The 17,628-nt window shown below is 39.6% G+C and overlaps 2 long non-coding RNA genes across 2 annotated transcripts in view; one reads left to right on the plus strand and one right to left on the minus strand.

The window, feature by feature from the left end:
• Nucleotides 1-1,349: 1,349 nt before the first annotated feature.
• LOC109615984 lies at nucleotides 1,350-15,208 on the minus strand. Its single transcript, XR_002197022.1, has 4 exons — nucleotides 14,993-15,208; nucleotides 14,757-14,873; nucleotides 13,027-13,141; nucleotides 1,350-1,883 (listed from the first exon to the last, which is right to left on the minus strand). It is a non-coding gene; the product is annotated as an uncharacterized LOC109615984 (long non-coding RNA).
• LOC105010971 overlaps nucleotides 11,585-17,628 on the plus strand; it is a 65,267-nt gene continuing 59,223 nt past the window's right edge. Inside the window, exon 1 of the long non-coding RNA XR_002197021.2 lies at nucleotides 11,585-11,724. This is a non-coding gene — a long non-coding RNA (uncharacterized LOC105010971). The remainder of the gene's footprint in view (nucleotides 11,725-17,628) is intronic.

Consider the following 17,628-nt stretch of genomic DNA (forward strand, 5'->3'; position numbering starts at 1 on the left):
ATCATTGCATTCATGAGAAATTGAACAGGTGTTCCTAAAAATCCTTTAGGTGAGTGTATATACAGCTCTGGAAAAAATTATGAGATCCAACACCTGGTCGTCTAATGGTTAGGCGAAGACCTGGAGAGGCCTACAAGTCACAGTGTCTCGTACCCACTGTGAAATTTGGTGGAGGATTGGTGATGATCTGGGGATGCTTCACAAAGGCTGGACTTGGGCAGATTGGTCTTTGTGAAAGACGCATTAATCAAGTCAAGTAGGAGGTTATCCTGGAAGATCTCCTGCTTCCTTCTGCTCTGACAATGTTTCCCAACTCTGAGAATTGGTTTTTCCAGCAGGACAATGCTCCATGCCACACAGCCAGGTCAATCAAGGTGTGGATGGAGGACTACCAGATCAAGACCTCGTCATGGCCAGCCCAATCTCCAGACCACAAGCCATCAAACAAAGCTGAGCTACTTGACTTTTTGTGCCAGGAGTGGCATAAAGTCAACCAACAATGTGACAGTCTGGAGGAGAGCATGCCAAGATGCATGAAAGCTGTGATAAAAATCAGGGTTATTCATCCAGATACTGATTTCTGAACTCTTCCTAAATTAAAACATTAGTATTTTCTTGTTGAAAAATGAATATGAATTTGTTTCCTTTGCATTATTTGAGGTCTGAAAACAATGCATATTTTATGCTTAAATACTCTAAATGAAAATATTTGTATTTAGAATTTGGGAGTAATGTTGTCAGTAGTTTATAGAATAAAACAAAAATTTCATTTTACTCAAACACATACATATGAATAGTAAAACCAGCGAAACTGATAATTTTACAGTGGTCTCCAGAGCTGTGTGTGTGTATATATATATATCACTATAGATAGATATAGTGAAGCGGCAGACTTTCAAAACAAAACAAGTTGAGGGTACGTGAGAGAATGAAAGTGCATGTGTGGGCCCATTTGAGATCGGTTTATATTTCATAATCCAAAACTAAAATACAGTGACTTTGTATTTTTTTTGAGTGTATAAAATACAATTTTAAACATTTCTTGCCTAACAGTGTTAAACAATGTGAGCTCTATACATTTTGGATTTCCCTACTCACTGGGGATTTCTACCATTTATGACAAATGCCTAAACTGGCTACCGGCAGTCTGTTTGTTTTCTTCACACCTCCACATCTCTGTTCTCCATTTTAGAATTGTGTAACAGGAAAAAAAGTGTCTATTGTCTCTTCAGGAAAGGGTGTATGCAAAATTTGATGTGCAAATTAATTACAGTTAATATACAAAATAAGCAGTACAGAGTATATTCCAAATACATTTATCAATTATTTTCTCAACAAATCAAATCCACTCACCCTGTCCATGCACAGTACAGCCGTTCTCTATGAAATATAGCTAATAGAATCACTATAAAACAATCTCGAATGCATTGTTTCTAGGTTTTCTGGGTGTCAGGCTTAAACACAAGCAGTCCACAAGCACCACTGTAACTGTGATACAACATGTTGTTTCTAGACTCTGAGGTGCTGATTCATACAAATTGCATTTCCAGTTTTATGTATGTAGTAGATGCAGCAAATTGAAAAACAAAGCTGGATCGCTTCTCCTCTGTTCTAGCTGGAGATCAGTTTGTAATGTATTATCCCAGCAGCCTCTGCAAAACTGCTTGTTAAAATTACATCAGCAGGTACATTACCTCTCTTTGTAACCATGGTCAAAGCTAACTGCAGGCAGTGTAAATAGCTGGAGGATATCTCACTGGCATTTTATTTTGATTAATTTGGCAAAGACCTCTGCAACATCCTTGACTGTGACAACAGCTGATTCTAGCAGCTGTAGATAAACTGTACGTGAATCTTGGGAACTCTTGGGTTCTTGAAGATATCTGTAAATGCAGGTAAGAGACAGTCAATAACACACCTGAACCTATGTAGGTCAGATACTGCAGAGAGATTCAGAATCAATTAAATGTTAGTACACCTCGTCTTGCAAACAGATTCAGCCTAGTCTTGGACAAAAAAAATGAAGCCCAATGGAGATGTACCACTGATTGGCTAGACGTCACGAGTTACTGATAAGTAATCATTTTATGTGCACACTGATTCTCATGGGACATTAACACCTTAATTGATCAGGGTACATAAAGGTCAATGTTTACAGACTGGCAAATATAATCTTTGTTACTCAATCTTGAATAGCTAGCTGATTAATTAATAATACCAAGCAATATAATAATGCATGGTATTAGCGAGCTAACAAATGTCTACCAAAATATCTATATAAAATGCTAATATAGCAAACATTGGAGTATGCCATGCCATACACCGTAGACTGTGCATGATTGGGGCCAATTTCCTCCTACAACAGGCCAATGACCCAAAGCATAGCTACAAACTACATAAGAAAGATTTAGGGAATAAGCACTCAGTTTGTATTCTGCTTATAATGGAGTGGCTAGCACAGTCACTGGATGTCAACCCTGTTGAGCTGTTGTGGGAGCAGCTTGGATTGTATGGTACGTAAGAAGTGCCCATCAAGCCAATCCAACTTGTGGGAGGTGCTTCAAAAAGCATGGGGTGAAATCTGTACAGATTACCTCATTAACTAGAATACAAGTAGAATGCCAGAAGTCTGCAAGGCTGTAATTGCTACAAATGGAGGATTCTTTGAAGGACACAATTACTATTTCAATTGAAAATCATTATGTCAATGACTATATTTCCTATTCATTTTCTTATATATCCTATTCAAACTTAGAAATGTATTTGTTCCATGAAAACATATGAAATAAGTGACCCCAAACTTTTGAATGGTAATGTATATACACAATATATGGCCAAATGTATGTGGATACTAATTACTGAGTTCAGGTGTTTCAGCCACACCCATTGCCCACAGGTGCATAAAATCTAGCACATAGCCATGAAATCTCCATAGACAAATATTAGCAGTACAGTACTGAAAAACTCAGTGACTTTAAATGCCATCTTTGCCAGTTTGTGACATTTCTGCCCTGGTCAACGGTAAGTGCTATAATTGTGAAGTGGAAGCATCTAGGAGCTACAAAAGCCCAGCCAGGAAGTGGCAGACCATGCCTATCATCTGTTGCATCATTCACCACAGATTCCCAAACTGCCTCTGGAATCAACATCAGCACAAGAACTGTGCGTCGGGAGCTTCACAAAATAGGTATCCATGACCGAGCAGCTATATGCACATTGCCAAGCATCGGCTCAAGTGGTGTAATGCAAGCGCCACTAGAGTCTGGAGCGGTTGAAATGTGTTCTCTGATGTGATGAATCACGCCTCACTATCTGGCAGTCTGATGGACGACTCTGGTTGTTGCGGATGCCAGGAAAACATTACCTACTGGAATGCACAGTGCCTACTGTAATGTTTGGTGGAGGAGGGATAATGGTCTGGGGCTGTGTTTCAGGGTTTTGTCTAGGCCCCAGTGAAGGGTCATCTTAATGCTACAGGATACAAAGACAATTTTAGACAATTGGGTGCTTCCAACTTTGTGGCACCAATATTGGTAAGGCCCTTACCTGTTCCAGCATAACTGTGCCTCTGTGTACAAAGCAAGGTCAATAAAGACGGGGTTCAACAAGGTTGGTGTGGATGAAGTTGAGTGGCTGGAACAGAGCCCTGATCTCAACCCCATTGAACACCTATGGGATGAATTGGAATGCTGATTGCGAGCGAAGTGATTCTTGTGCAACATCTGTGCCTCACCTCACAAATGCTCTTTTGGCTGAATGGGCACAAATTCCCACAGAGACACTCCAAAATCTTGTGGAAGTCTTCCAAGAATAGTGGTGGTTATTGTAGCTGCAATAGCTGCTCCTCTTAAGTTACCAAAAACTGAAAAATTATGTAAATTACACAGTTGTTTTTTTTCAAGGAACAAGTAATGGGTTAACCACTTACAGCAGTTCTGAAGCAATGGAAGTAAATTAAGCCTTGAAATTTGATGCTAACAACTCCTGCAGGCGACCCAACTTTTGATGATTACCTACAAACCCTCTGTATAAAAGCAGTGTTCGAACGTGACTGTGTTACTACACCCTCTTAGGCATTATTTGGACACTACTGTAATGCAGGAAGTAGTAAATTGCTACCATAATGGTGAGAAAAAGGCAATTAATAAAGGAAGACAGACAGACCATTATAACTTTTAAAAGTGTATGTCTTTTAGTTTCTAAAACCATCAAAAGGCATTCAGAACTGGAAGAAACTGACAAGAAGAGGTCTGGTAGACCCAAAGCCACAACAGAATCTGAAGAGTCAAGTTTGAGTCAACAGCTTGCGTGATATGCGACTCACAGGATAACAGCTTCAAGCACAGCTTAACACTGGTTGCAACACATTACTGGAAACTTCTGCAACAGTGTTGGGAAAACCTTCCAAAGCAGAAAGAATGCCACAAGAATGTTTGGCTGTTATGTCTGCAAAAGGTGTCCACTTTCATCTGTCAAAAATGTAGATTACATTTTGTTAAATAAAACAATACCATTATTTATTTATTTATTTTGTCAATAAAAACTGTAAAGATTTAGGTGTTCTACAACTTTGGACCGGTAGTGTACATAGGGACAAAGTCAAACGTAACCTAACCATAATAATTAGTCATTTGGAGTGGCATTGTGTGTTTTTCCCATTACATAGATAAGTTTACTTTTGTGATCGTGAAACAGACTGGTCTGACTCAAACATTTGGAATTCTCAAAGCATTTTATGCTGACATACAGTAGATCCCAGCGAGAATAACTCATATTGTGGAGAATACAATTTTTATAAATGTTGTTAATGAGGATTATTAGCTAATTCCACAAACAATTGTATGCCATACGAATAGATGTGGTCACATTGTGGACAGTGAGACATAGAGCTCCCCAATATCTGCCTCAAAATTGAGAATGCAAGAACATTTCTGAGGCAGCCTAGCTAACCATAATCCAGCTGTGCTAATAGTGTTAAGATAAAATAAGTTTGAAATAAACCCATAAGGCATTAGCCAATAGGAAAGCTTTCTTCTTTTTAAATTCAAGTGAGAAAGAGTTTGTGACCACTCCAACAACAATCTCTGATGTTGCAACGACAAACAGACCTAGTTTAACTACCTAAACAGCTCTCATCCTCCCTCTTGTGGCTAGTAGCCAACAGCACTACTTTGAGTAATCACCTCATCTGTCACTGCTACATCAATTGATATGATTAGTAATCTATCAGCCACGTCATTGTATGTGATTCCAACTTTAGTCATTGCAGCCCATGTGTCAACGGTGACCCATTCTATCAATTCACTAAACTCATTCATTGAATCATGCATTTTGTTTGAACATTAAACCCATTCTTAAGCCAACTAATATTTTAGAATTGTTAACCACTGATTAGGTTAAGAATGTTAGGATGTCTGTGACTAATCCATTAATCTCTCCTAAGTAACTGATAATGATTGCTGGTTATTAATGAAATTATTCCCAGCTTATTGATTGGTTACTATTGATCAAGACAAAAACATCTCATTACTGCATGCCAAAGTCACCTTAACAGATTTTACACCACCTTTACAGATTAGCCAACATTTTAGTCGTGGCATTGATCGCAACTAGATGAATGTGGACTGTTTACAAGTTGGTGCTGTCTCATTCCAAATATAAACTATGCAATCAGCTCCAGAGTATATACTGGAATTGAGTATATGACTAAATTCAAGCAAACACTGTTTGGCAGTCACCAGCTGATTCCGTTTATTTTAAAAGTATTCCAAATTATGTTCATTAGCTGGTCTTCTCAATCTATTCTATCAAGCACATGTACATTTATACAGTATCCTACTTTGAAAGGTGAACAAAGGGAATCCATCCATTGCAATGCAAATCCAAGTGCAATCCACCCTCATTTGTTTGGCAACAGGCACTTTTCAGTTTTTACAACCATGAATTAGTAGGATGATGCCTGTTGTTTTGGATGCAGTCTTCAGTAAAGAATAGTAAATATTTACAATAGATGATAGGTTAGTTGCAGCTGCCTACATGGTATACATTTCCACTCAACAGGGATTAATAGAAAGAGAAGGAACATTCTGCTCCTGTACCAATGTTAGGATGGATAAGAGCAAAGAACTGAGAATGTCAGAATTTCTTTCTTCAAATATATAAATTCCCATGGTTAAAAGTTCATCTCCTAGGACCTTGGAATTCCTATTAGCAAAGTCTGCGGTATTATCAGGAAAGTTGCCGCCCATGTAACTGTGGTCAACCACCAAGGGTGTGACAATGGGAAGATCCTAGACTTCAGGAAGTTGATTGGAACAATTGGCAAAGCACATTAGATAATTGCTAAACACCTACAGGCTGACCTGACAAACAAACCTGCAACCTTCACTGCACATTTAAGCAAGACGGGTAAAATGGTACAAAGCCCAGGAATATCTCACTGCTTAAAAACACCAGAAAGCCTGATTGAACTTTGCCAAAACCATCTAAACAAGCCTACATCCTTCTCGGAAGTAGCAAGCATGACTTTAGCTCAAGACATAATGAAATAGACATTGAGAAATGAATTGCAGTTAACGCTGCATGTACTTTAATGTACTGTACAGTGATAACAATATGGCTGGTTGACAGAAAATATGAACAGTTTGATAGCTAGAATAATCACTAGCTAAGTAGGGATTCACACAACTTGTTGGGAGAGAGACATTTATTTTCTAGCAAAACAATATTATCTCAGAAATGGCTAGCAGTCATAAAAAGTGATACCTTACTGTAATATTTGTAATAAAAGATTCTGAAGCTGTAGGCCAGGGTTAAACATGAGCCAGTTGGTTAGTCTAGATAACTATTATTACACATTTGACAACAAACCATATAGCAAAAACTTTCTGCCTGCATGCAATTTCCCACCTTCACTATCCTCAACCTTTTGGTACTTGCCACCTGTGGTGGACTGATGTTTGCTACCTAAGAATTCAAATGGCATGCAAGCTAGCGCCATTACATGCCAGCTATCCAACCCTGGCAGGCCGCTTTTATATCTCTGTCAGTTGTCACAAGCCAGAGGACTGAAATCAGTCATAGGCATGCTCTGACTAGACATTGGTTCATTTGAAAGAAATGAGCAAGGAATTTCTGTTATCTCAAATTCCATCTGCTAATGATTGCAAGTCAGAGGCTGCAAGTTGTTTGTACTTTCAATGATACATTGTCTCCCATATTTGTAAAACCAAAAGGAAATATGACATTATGTATCACATACATTGCCTACACGTACAATAATCAAGGATTTCAAAAACAAATTATGATTTAAATTGTATAAAGGATTTTCATGCCACAAACCTTTAAATAGGAAATATAGCAAAATGAATAGGAAATATAGTCATAACATGGATAGAAATTATTAATTGTGTCCTTTGTCAAAGAATCCTCCATTTGCAGCAATTACAGCCTTGCAGGCCTTTGGCATTCTAGCTGTCAATTTGTTGAGGTAATCTGAAGAGATTTCACCCAAAGGTTCCTGAAGCACCTCCCAAAAGCTAGATTGGCTTGATGGGAACTTCTTACGTACCATACAGACAAGCTGCTCCCACAACAGCTCGATAGGGTTGAGATCCGGCGACTGTGCTGGCCACTCCATTATAGACAGAATACCAGCTGACTGCTTCTTCCCTAAATAGTTGTTGCATAGTTTGGTGCTGCGCTTTGGGTCATTGTCCTGTCGTAGAAGGAAATTGCCTCAAATCAAGTGCCCGTCCAAAGGGTATGGCATGGTGTTGCAACATGGAGTGATAGCCTTCCTTCTTCAAGATCCCTTTAACCCGGAACAAATCTTCCACTTCACCTCAATCAAAACACCCCCAGACCATCACATTGCCTCCACCATGCTTGACAGATGGCGTCAAGCACTCCTCCAGCATCTTTTCATTTTTTACGTTTGCTGATGCTCCAGATACTCAACTAGTCTAAAGAAGGGCAATTTTGTTGCTTCTTTAATCTTTAATCAGCATAATCAGCTGTTCTAACATAATTTCAAAAGGATTTTCTAATGATCAATTAGTGTTTTTAAATTATAAACTTGGATTAGCAAACACAACATGCCATTGGAGCACTGGACTGATGGTTGCTGATAATGCGCCTCTGTTCAACGTTATCACTGGATTTCTGATCAATTTGATGTTATCGGACAAAAAAAGTAGCTCATGTCATTGCTATAATTAAACTACTTCCACTGACAACTGAATGATATACTGTAGCTGAAACAGGGGAGTACATTATACACCGCTCAACAAAATGAAGACAACACTTAAACACATCAGATCAAAATCTTTACGGTACATTGTGTAATTCGTTCAGAACAAAATTGCGTAACAAAGATCAATAGAAAGCAAAATCACCAAACGACTGAGGGCTGGATTCAAACCCGAAAATCAAAGTAAACAACTGAAATCACAGGCTGTTCCAACTTGCATGAATTTCATCACGGCAACTCATAATGACTCCGTAGTGTGTATGGCCCCCATGTGCCTGTACTCTTGATAACGTCTCGGCATGCTCCTGATGAGACAGTGCCCAGACCTGGATCAGGGCATCTCATCCCAGACCTGGATCTCCTCCCAGACCTGGATCAGGACATCAGTGAGCTCCTGGACAGTCTGTGGCGCTACTTGGGAGAACCTTGTTATGTATTCATAACGATACATAACAAGGTTCTCAATTGAATTCTGGTCTGGGGAACGTGAGGGTCAGGGGATTTCATGCCCGGTGCCTAACAGCAGTCAGGGTACCGTTGCCTAGCACGTGGAGGTCTGTGCGACCCTTCAAGGGTATGCCTAAACCTGTCATGCTGGATGATGTTGCAGGCATCTTAACATTCACCACAACGTCTCCAGACTCTTTCATGTCTGTCACATGCTCAGTGTGAACCTGCTGTCATCTGTGAAGAGAATGGTGCGCCAGTGGTGGACCTGCCAATTCTGGTGTTCTCTGGCGAATGCCAATTGAGCTGCACAGTGTTGGGCAGTGAGCACAGGTCCCAATTGAGGACGTCGGGCCCTCATGCCACACTCATGGAGTTTGTTTCTGACCGTTTGGTCAGAAACATGCCCACCAGTAGCCTGCTGGAGGTCATTTTGTAGGGCACCATCTGAAAACCATTCCCTTTTTGTTTCCCTTTTTTTTCCCCAAAATATATTTTGTTGTTGTTTACTTGTTGTTGCCTCTCTGGTGCACCTGTTGTCGCTTTCATTTGCACAAAAATAGGTGACATTTATTCACAATCGCTTATGCTTCCTAACTGGACAGATTGTCATCACTGAGGTTTTACTGACTTGGTGTTATACTGTGATGATTACATGTTCCATTCATTTTTTTAGCAGTGTAGTTATTGTGTTGCTGCTGCAGTTCAACAGATGCATGTAAATCATCAACATATGCTGGAAGATACATTATTTCTCAAAACTCAGAAATTACAAAATGTACATTGCATTACGGTGAGAATAAAGTCCAACTTGCAATTTAAGCAGTCTTTTATTGAGTGTACTGTCCAAATTCCAAAGTCCCTTAAAACAGTCCTGTTTGTTTTCTAATTCTTCAGTTTATTTTCTCCTAAGTAACTGTTGGCTCAAAAGTTTAAGTTGATAGCCAATTCATTTAAACAATATTATTCCAGCCTAGTCTAGTTGGGTTTGGCTAACAGCTTTGCTAATAGTTCGCTTAGCTTTGCAAAGTATTTCTGAAGTGTGCATCCATGCTTTCTGTCATTTCAGTAACAAACTGTATCTTTCAAAGTAATGAGCATATTGCTTTGCTCTGTAATTTGATGCTGCAGCTTGTTTGATTTCAATGTACTTTTTTATCTTGCCCAATCTGTCTTTCTAGCCCTGTGGTATTGCTTTGATGACACTCACTGAATATATTGCTTGCTCTCTGGCGTCATTTAGGTTGTACCTTATATAGAGGATTATGTTCAAGAATAAATAAAGACTATGCCATTCATTTCAACGCTGTAAAGTGGTCCATTACCAATGTGCTGTAAAAGTCACATGATGAAATCCCTAGTATCTCATTGGTGCAGCCCTCCCCATGGGCTTGCAATTGATATGCAATCCGAGGGCTGGGCATTTAGCCAAACGCCCAGAGCTCTCGCTGACAGAATAATAGGTAACTGAAAAGCTTGTTTTTTAACTATTTATATTTTTTAATAGTAAAATGTAAACAGATTTACCACAATTTTATGAGAATTTGTAACATCATCCATTATTTAAGAAAATATATTTTCAACCCCACCCCCCCACCCCAAAAAAAGGAGGATAATCTTACTTTTTATTAATCTCTAATGCCCCCAGTTTTTTCCCCCTTAAATGTGTATAGGTTGTCTGTCTTATATCTGTGTGTTTTTCTTAAGAATTCATGGCAAATCAGCATTTTTAAGATTACTAGCTAATGATGCTACCAACCGTATTTTGTTTTGAACACACCAGCCTATTTTTGTTGTTTCCTTGGCATCCTAAACAAATTAGAAAGATTACATTACAGAGGGAGTTGGAAGTTACAATTACAATGCTACAATGGTTATGAGCCAGCTGTCATTATTATCCAAAGTGAATGGAAGGTTCCAAAACTTAATATCATTTACACAGGCTATGGAGAAGTAGGAGTCAGAAGCCAGTGACAGCAAAGTGCCTTCAACTGAGAATAAACTATGGCAGCTACCTGCTTTTGGCGGACATGCTTATCTCCCTTGACCAGTTATGTCCTCCTTCTGCTCAAGCCATGTCTGTTGGACAATTGGCTAAATTCTTTCCGGTCTTTCTTGTTTTGCTTTTTCAAGGGCTTTAATATAATTTTTGTAATGAAAAGTGCTACAGAAATGAGTAAATAGTAATAATGTAATTATAATTACGATAGACACCCACACACACATTAACCCCCTCCCACAGCTCTCTCCTCTCTCACTCACTCAATCACACACATATACACACTTGCTTTGTCTGACCCCTGGGTCATGGTGCAGTGACTCTGAGGCTTGTCTAACTGGGCCTCTCGAAACATTCCAGCGCCCCGAGGAGGGGGTTGCAGCCAGGGTTATTGAGAGAGGGAGAGAGAGAGAAGGAAGTCGCTGCCGGCAGGGATTATGCGCTGTTTCCTTGTCTGGAAGCTCTTGCCTTGTTCCCTCCCACTCTCACAACTGAGCGGTTCTTCCACAAACTAAAGGAAAGGAAAGCAAAACCTGCTATTCTCCAGCTGCCACAGCCTTCTTACTGACTGCCCCGCTTTCTTTATTTCTTTCTACCATTCTCTCTGTGTAGCAACAGAGTGTATTCAGTGTATGCCTGTGTAAGGGGATCACTTTGTTTCTGTTGGCAATTTCCATGGTGCTGCAGACACACGGTGGAGAAGATTGGATTTGAGGACACTAATGGGGGTGCACAGCTGCACGAAGCCGGATCCCCCCTCTCCCTGCACCTCCCCAAACCCACAACGGGACCACCGCCACCCTCCCTCACACTTCGTCTCACTCTCTCAATCCCGTCTCACTCTCTCAATCCCTTCTCTCTATCTCCCTCCCTCCCTCTCCCTCCCTCTCTCTCTGTCTTGCTCTCTCCAGGGAGGGGGGTGAGGGAGATGGTCGCCATATGGGAGCTCCGAAACATGGAACGGATCCGAAGAGAGAGGAGTCTTTTCACTTCTATCGCTGGATATCGTGCTCTGCTCTGCATAGGGGTGAGTGTGTGTCTCTCGCCTTTCCCTTCTTACTCTTTGGGAAAGTTACCTACATGCCTAAATGTGTATTTGGAATATGCGGGTTATGAACTAATGTTTTTGTTCTTAATGTTGTACTTCTTTATTATCACTATTTTTTCATAGTCTGAAATTATTTTCCGGATATTTTCCACATGTATTTCTATGTTCACTACTTTTTTGAGCCTTTGTCTTTCTCTTTTGGGCAAAGAACTAATTATGTCTCATCGATGCGATTGAATTGCACAGTTACAGCAAAAAGAGGGCTTTGTGCTTCTGAATGGTGCTGGAGGGTCAAGGTGGCAGGGGGAGGTGGGGTACAAGGTAGGGGGATGCGGGAGGGAGAAGGGGGGAAAGGAATGTGTAATTAGCTCTGTATAAAACTGTCTACCTAAATGACTGAAATGTATGGGGTAGTGATGTATTAAACAGACCAAATACATAAGTCAGGACATGAGGAATCAGCAAAACAGCTTTTCTCCTCAGCTAAGTGTACAGTGGCTCTGTATAGTTAACTTCTTCATGTGAGACTTTACTTGTTTGAGTGAAGCTTGTGCCTGACTTAAACTTGGAAATGACTGTGAGCCTCAAGACTGTGGCTCATTGTGCAGGTAGCTTCTGGAGCTAATTGATAGTGGGCAGTTTGCAGTGTGTGTTTTCACTGTTTGTCTACTGATCGACACAATCCAGACTTTGTACGGCTCTGCACCACTAGTATGCTCCATTAATCCTGATTCAGTTAAAATTGCTAAAAGGCTGCTTGTTTACAGTTTTTTATCTCTATAGCATATAATAGCATCTTAACTGGTTATCATTAGAAAGCATGGATTGTTGTGCAAGTACAGCTGCTGATGGATAAAAATATTATAAAATACTATTACACATTGCAAGTTTGCTCGTCCTCCAAATATCTCTTGCTGAGACTGGTTCTATTCTTACTCCTCATTGTCAGCTAATTTGATAGGGAGTCATATGCTTTTTAGTGTGAATTATTATTTAGTCTGAGAATTATAGTATAATACTAATAATTATTATTATTAATTATTATAATTATTATAATATAATAATAATTTTGCATACACACATCATATCTTTACATATACACATTATACCCTGAAGGAACTGTCTGTTATGCTTGGGCATTGAAACACCACAACTGATGGTGAGACACTGAACTGCCCCAAGCCATTCAGGTACAGGTGTGTTCACTGCAATGCTCAAGCAGTGCTTTGGCCAGACCACTGAGACGGGAGGGCATATACACTTACTGACAATGTTATTTACCTGGTAACATGGCGCTCTCTGTTGAACAAGTGCTGTTGCTGGGGTTTCTGGAATTGGTTCAGAGTCACTGTGAGATGTTTTACTTGCGTTCCAACAATTGATTTTCTCCATGGAGCTGGAAGGACATTCAGAACGAGACTTCCTATGTCACCTCTCATTCCAGTGCAATACACATTGAGCAAAACTTTGTGCGGGGTGTATATGTCATAAAAATGTTCCATGTTACTTCAGAAGGTGCCATGCGACAATTGCCATTTTCACCTGTTTATACTCTAAAACATGTGTCTCTAACGCAAATCTAGGCAAAACTATTGTAATGTAAAAAGGCTCTGAAACAGCAATAATGGTATACTCACATTTTCTTAGTCTTTTCCCTTTCCTATCTTTCTCGCTTTCTCTAGCTCTCTTTCTTTTCTAAATTTCTGTCCATCTGACATCTCTATGACAAAGGAATTAAATGTTTTGACAGGTGTTGCTTTCTCCAGTGAAAACTGTTATTTCAGAAAATAGCCCTCGGCTTGGAAAAATAAAAGGAGAAAAACTGAGAGTAGCATACTGTATTGCTAGCCGGATTTTATTTTGGGCTCTGCTTTTTTTGCTGTCTCTGAAATGTTTTTTTCAGGGACACAACTGAAAGTGTTTGTATGAAGAGAGGCGAGTTATCAGGGGCCTTGACTGTCTGTCATTCCTTCACTTTTATAAATACACACAAACTATGTCCTCTACAAAATCTAGTTCTCTATTTTGGGCAAGTAGGTCACTATCTCCTGAAGTAGCAGAATCACACACCTTCCCTAACGAGGCCTGATGATGAAGTCATTGTGGCTTGGTTTTATTTTGGGAAGATAGAAATGGCTGCTGCTCCACATTATAAGCCCTTCAGTCATCCACCTACATGGCTTTTACTTCTAATCTGTCCTTAGATACAGTCTCATATCTATGGTCCTTGGATACAGTCTCATATCTATGGTCCTTAGATACAGTCTCATATCTATGGTCCTTAGATACAGTCTCATATCTATGGTCCTTGGATACAGTCTCATATCTATGGTCCTTGGATACAGTCTCATATACCATGACATGGTATATGAGACCCAGAAAATTATCTATAGGCTTTTCTTGGAAGAGCAGCAAACAGACAGTAAAATCAGTTGTCAGTTTATTAGATGTACCACCCCATTCACAAAAATGGACCACTGTGACTGTGTCATGTTGCTATGGCTCGCTATATAAAGCGACAAAACAGGTGTTGAATAATCCTCATTTGACTTAAAGTTGGAAAGGGCAAAATGAGTGAACTAAACAACTTTAAGCGTGTTATGCTCAATTATCAATTCCTGTATCTCAAAAACAGCGATGATGTGACAAGCAAGAAACATCCCTTCACCTGTGGGTATGGACGGGTTACTGCAGCCAATGACCACAAACTCGATCCTAAAAAGAAGCGTATCCAGTGGGCATGTGATCACTAACACTGTACAACTAAGGAGAGGAAAACAATGCAGGGGGTCTCCCAGGAAGGAAAGCAATCTGATGTACTCTTTCTAAGCAACAAGCTTACCTATACAGAGATGGTATGAGCCTTGATTTTGCCATTGTGACAGCATGAATCAACATCCCTTTTGTATGTTTCTAATGCCATGTAGAATCCATGCCACATATAATTCTGGTGGCAATGGGGGTCCAACCAAGTACTAGAAATTGGTAAAATAGCTCAATATGATACTTACCGTACGTACTGTCTGCTCGCTCAACTCGCAAATCGCCCAATCTCTGTTGCTGAGCCGAAACTAGCATCTTCCTAATTTATGCCAGCGACAACCAGTCAATCGGTATAGGGGAAACACCTGTCTATGCAAACAGTAATCAGTATTTGCATGATTCTACTAATAAAAACGTATTACAATTAATTGCCAATGTTCAAATAGCAATTTACTTCGTTTTAGGTTATGCAGGTATCACTCACCCGTGATCCCAACGATTTTTGAAAACTTCCATGCATCCATTTTTTTATCTCTTAATGAAACCAGAGAAGCATCATAAATAATGGGGAAACCGGACACCGCAATTATAAGTTTTTCCCTCGTCAGTTTATTTTAGCTAGCGAGTGAATTTTTAGCTAGCGAGTAGAAAAGAGAAGGGAACATCTGCCCTTCCATTGGTAGTCGCCGAACTCCGTCACTGCCCGCTCGCTGAAAATTAGCATAAAGTTGAACGTCTCTCAACTCTCAACTGTAGCGGGGAGATATTCTCTCTGAGAGTAGCTCCGCCCACTGTCGCAGAAACTCACAGAAATACAGCCAAAAGTAGTGTGTTGTTTGAATAGGTATACAGCCAAGTTCGACAAATTACTACTACTTGTAAGTATGGAATATTTAATATAATTAAATATTAAATAATGTGAAATATTTATAATGAAATATTGATATATTACTTTCACTATTTAATATAATGAAATGACTGAACCCTCCTGAAGACTTGTATGGAATATGAGCCTTCCTTAACCCATAGGCAGTCCTACAAGTTGGTCCTCAATGGCGCTCCCCATGTTAAACAAGCTTTTGGTCCGTAGTAATTCTCTATCATTCTCTGTAACAGGGTTTAATCTGATGCATCACAGTCACTAGAATATGACTGAGAACATATTCTCATGTTAGAGTTTAAGAAGATATTTGCCATTTCATCCCTCTAGCATGTACAAACGAAATACCAGAACCAATGTTTTTACTACTCTTACTAGGCTTAGCAGATTACAATATTGAGCAAACTTTATAAAACGTGAGTTAATTTATCTTGCGCATGGAATATTACTATATACACTCACCTAAAGGATTATTAGGAAAACCATACTAATACTGTGTTTGACCCCCTTTCACCTTCAGAACTGCCTTAATTCTACGTGGCATTGATTCAACAAGGTGCTGAAAGCATTCTTTAGAAATGTTGGCCCATATTGATAGGATAGCATCTTGCAGTTGATATTTGTGGGATGCACATCCAGGGCATGAAGCTCCCGTTCCACCACATCCCAAAGATGCTCTATCGGGTTGAGATCAGGTGACTGTGGGGGCCATTTCAGTAAAGTGAACTCATCGTCATGTTCAAGAAACCAATTTGAAATGATTCGAGCTTTGTGACATGGTGCATTATCCTGCTGGAAGTAGCCATCAGAGGATGGGTACATGGTGGTCATAAAGGGATGGACATGGTCAGAAACAATGCTCAGGTAGGCCGTGGCATTTAAACAATGCCCAATTGGCACTAAGGGGCCTAAAGTGTGCCAAGAAAACATCCCCCACACCATTACACCACCACCACCAGCCTGCACAGTGGTAACAAGGCATGATGGATCCATGTTCTCATTCTGTTTACGCCAAATTCTGACTCTACCATCTGAATGTCTCAACAGAAATCGAGACTCATCAGACCAGGCAACATTCTTCCAGTCTTCAACTGTCCAATTTTGGTGAGCTCGTGCAAATTGTAGCCTTTTTCCTATTTGTGACGAGTGGTAATTTCAGTCAAAGTAGCTCTTCTATCAGCTTGAATCAGTCGGCCCATTCTCCTCTGACCTCTAGCATCAACAAGGCATTTTCGCCCACAGGACTGCCGCATACTGGATGTTTTTCCCTTTTCACACCATTCTTTGTAAACCCTAGAAATGGTTATGCGTGAAAATCCCAGAAACTGAGCAGATTGTGAAATACTCAGACCGGCCCGTCTGGCACCAACAACCATGCCACACTCAAAATTGCTTAAATCATCTTTCTTTCCCATTCTGACATTCAGTTTGGAGTTCAGGAGATTGTCTTGACCAGGACCACACCCCTAAATGCACTGAAGCAACTGCCAACTGTGATTGGTTGATTAGATAATTACATTCATGAGAAATTGAACAGGTGTTCCTAATAATCCTTTAGGTGAGTGTGTGTATATATATATATATATATATATATATATATATATATATATATATATATATATATATATATAAAGTATACAGTTTTGTGTACATCCTAGGCTCGTTTTTGGTAGCTTAATTTATAGATTGGTAGCTTATTATATAAATCCTTCAGCAACTAACTAGTAAACAGCTACCTACCTTAGCAATCTAGCTAACATTATACAACGTGTGGTTTGGAATTTCCATTTCTATAGCCTATCCTGCCTGTGGTAAAAAACTGTATCCAAGCATACAATCACTGTTTGTATGTGTCACAGGCTAGTGGTGCTGGACGAAAATAGAAGGTTTGCTTACTAGTTACCTAACTTGCTACCTCAAAGATGTATATAGCTCGCATATCGACTCGGAAAGGGAGGCGCCAAGCCCCAGTGCAAATTCTCCGCGAAAATAAAAAAGATAACCAAAACAAATAGGGCCGGGGCATCTGAACCAAAATATATAAAATTAAATAATTCCTACTCCATTTTAAATAACCCTTTGAAATAAAGTGGATTGGACTTTTCCACATTTTATTGTGTTGCAGAATGAAATCAAAATCAATTTAATCAGGAGTTTTTGCCAGTGGTTAACACTAAAAATACATAATCTCAAAGTGAAAAATAAAATATGCAAATTGTTCAAAATTTATCACAAACATA

The sequence above is a fragment of the Esox lucius genome, chromosome 7 (assembly GCF_011004845.1).
Source record: "Esox lucius isolate fEsoLuc1 chromosome 7, fEsoLuc1.pri, whole genome shotgun sequence".
Classification (NCBI taxonomy): domain Eukaryota; kingdom Metazoa; phylum Chordata; class Actinopteri; order Esociformes; family Esocidae; genus Esox; species Esox lucius.